Here is a 3158-nt window from a genome sequence, read left to right as displayed (position 1 = left end):
GAAGCAACTGTCCGGAAGGAAAAAGGAAAGGAACAGATTTGACCAAACTGTCTTCTTTCCACACTAAACATTAAACAACAGTTCTAGACAATCTTTACAAAATTTTATCATACTTAAACTTACAGATTTCTTACAGGGTGTCTCCTTAGTACTTTTTAGTTGGGTTTAATTACAAATTCATGAGTTCTTTTTTGTTCATTTCTTTGAAGAGTAGTTGCATCACTTTTTTAATTAAGTACATGGAGTTGGGGGTGTTGCCATTTCTCCAATTATAATTTTTCCGCAGAAATAGTTTAAGCAAATAAGTTCTTATTCAAGACTAAAATCTTCATTCCTATTAATTGTTTTTATTTTATGAATAATAATAGAAATGCCGCTCGATGTTCATTAGAAATGAGTCTTTTAATATAATTTTTAATTTTAAAAACTGGAAAAGATTATATTGTCCTCCCTGTAAACAGTAGATTTATAAAACTAAGCTTGAAGACGCTCTCAGCTTTTTTTTCTAATAATTTCAGTAAATGTTGCTTTTTTCTTCATATAATTACTCATATTTATCTGTTTCCATGAATGGGGTTCAGTTAAAAAAAAAAATTACGTTTTTAGCGAACAATTTTTAAATCCACATCGGACACCACAAAAAAATGTAAATCGGTACAGCCGTTATTGGCTCCAAAAACACACACAATAAGAAGCATTAGTGTACAACTAGTTTAACCTCTTTTTCTACGCTGGTTCTAGTTTATCTTGGTGGCTGTTGAGCTAAATGTAGATAGTTCAACTAAGATTATCTCGGTGGCAGTTGAGCTAAATGTAGCTAGTTCAACTAATATAATCTTGGTGGGAGTTAAGCTAAATGTAGCTAGTTCAATTAAGATTATCTTGGTGGCAGTTGAGCTAAATGTAGATAGTTCAACTAAGATTATCTCGGTGGCAGTTGAGCTAAATGTAGCTAGTTCAACTAAGATTATCTCGGTGGCTGTTGAGCTAAATGTAGCTAGTTATGATTATCTCGGTGGCTGTTGAGCTAAATGTTATGGCTAGTTCAACTAAAATTATCTCGGTGGCAGTTGAGCTAAATGTAGCTAGTTCAACTACCGCTCTCTCTCTTGTTCATGAGTCTTTAACACCTTGCCCCCCCCTCTGTAGTTAAAAATAAAAAACTGCTCTTATTTTGAAAATCGGTTTAAATCGAGTTTGAGAATATTCATGCAAAAATTGAATGAAGGTTTAAAGGTTGAGTTTACAGTAATAAAACATTTTCCAAACTACTTTAACACATTTTTAACATAAAATTCCCGAGATAAAATTCTCTTGCTCATATCTATGTACTAATTTTTTATGATTCCGCACCCTCATCTAATCAGAGCTTGGTCTATCCGCGGTTTCTTTAATCAGAATTTAATCGCCTTTTGTTATATAATTCTATAACCATTAATCCTTCAGAGTTGACATTTTTAACTTCTTAAACTAAATCCTAATATGCCGACAAAAAAAAAGTATAAAAGGAAAAAACGAAAAAGGTATGCTTTATTGTTCAAAAAGGGATCGAAGGTGACCGCTTGCTATGAGAAGAATCGAAATCTGGGTGATAGGGTGTCCCAATAAACTTTGATTTATAGCGACGAAAATAAGATTTGAATAATTTATAAATGTTGAAGGGTGTACTAAAACAGGTCGCACAATTTACGAGCATTTCAATCTTAGTTCTCTCTACCTTATCTTTCTATTGTTATTATCATATATTAACTTGAAATGTGGAGAAAAGGAATTGAGTCTTAGCCACAAACTCTGAGTTAGATCAAATAATCTAAGCTTAAAATCTAAAAGGTTTACACAATCAGGTTGCAAAGATATATTGATAAGAAAATTCGAGCTTGTAACAAAGACTCAATTCTTGTCTCCATATTGATCCTAAATATTCGATTAATATTCAAAAAAATATAATTGAATAAATTTTATTCAAAAAACAAATACAAGTTTACTTGAAACAGATTTCTTGCATCTGTGTCAAGAAATCCTGAAGTTTAAGTTTAGGTTGACCGGTGGCTGGCAGGTAGTGCCCACCCTCGTGCTCCAGTACACTCAAGCAGGAAAAATACTTGGATAGGTCTATACTCTGCTCTGCTAGTATCACCTTAATAATAAAATATAGAATATAAATTAAAGATAATAATTGTAACACATCCATTTTTTGAATTTGAGATTTGATTCAGACTTTTTCAAGATTTGATAAGTGTTATATTAACAGAATATGCAATTTCAGATATGCATTAAAAATCATTCACATTGGGTTACCCACAAAGAAAAAGATTACAGAGACGGACAGGACAGAATCAGCCAGTATCATTTATAGTTTAAAGTATCAAAATGAAATATAAGGTTGCAAAGATATAACGGTAAGAACATTGTCTAAAAAGAAACCCTAGAACCCTAGAATAGGGAGAAATAGTTGAAGTGCATAGAATAAATGTAAGCACTTATTTTCAACTTGAACTTGTGGACAAGATAAGCGGCTAATGTGTCTGAATCTATTTTTAGCTTCGTCCCAGCCCCCCCCCCCCCTCGAAAAATACCTTAGAGTATAGGTATAGGTATAGGATAGAAATGGATGTTAATAGCCCAATTTGTCAAGGCCAGATCACTGAACAAAAAATTAGACCGATAATTTTAATAGTCTAGGTGCTAAGGAGGGTTGAAAAAAAATCCCCCCAAAAGGATAAAAAAAATGTAAAAAAATAATTCTTTTTTTTAAACAAATATCAATTCCATTTTAGAATGGCTATTCAAAGATATAGTTTTTAGATCTGTAGCTAAGTGACAAGAAAGTTATTTTAGATTTTTTTCGCGAACTGGACTTTTTACCGCCCTACCCAATGCATTAAACATTTTTTTTAAAGAAATCCTTTTAATTTCTATTAATTAAAAGTAAAAAAATTTGACGGTGAAAGTGTCAAAAAAGCTAGAGGGAGGGAAAAAAAAAACTACATGGGGGGTGCCGAACGCCCCCCCCCTAGAGTTAATAAAAATTGCTTATTTCTGAGCTTAATCGTTTAATAAAACATATTAAAATACTAATTTGAAGGTAAAAACCAAAAATCAAGCTTCAAACTATAAGAGTTTTGGGTTGTCTTTACATTCTAATCCTTTGTGAGTAG

At 32.0% G+C, this 3158-nt stretch overlaps 1 long non-coding RNA gene across 1 annotated transcript; it reads right to left on the bottom strand.

The window, feature by feature from the left end:
• Positions 1–1942: 1942 nt before the first annotated feature.
• On the bottom strand, positions 1943–2651 carry LOC111703275 (uncharacterized). Its single transcript, XR_002765587.1, has 2 exons — positions 2577–2651; positions 1943–2137 (listed from the first exon to the last, which is right to left on the bottom strand). It is a non-coding gene; the product is annotated as an uncharacterized LOC111703275 (long non-coding RNA).
• Positions 2652–3158: the final 507 nt, after the last annotated feature.

The sequence above is a fragment of the Eurytemora carolleeae genome, unplaced genomic scaffold, assembly GCF_000591075.1.
Source record: "Eurytemora carolleeae unplaced genomic scaffold, Eaff_2.0 scaffold545, whole genome shotgun sequence".
Classification (NCBI taxonomy): domain Eukaryota; kingdom Metazoa; phylum Arthropoda; class Copepoda; order Calanoida; family Temoridae; genus Eurytemora; species Eurytemora carolleeae.
The sequence above is the reverse complement of the archived record's forward strand: the minus strand, read 5'-3'. Positions and strand labels throughout refer to the sequence as shown.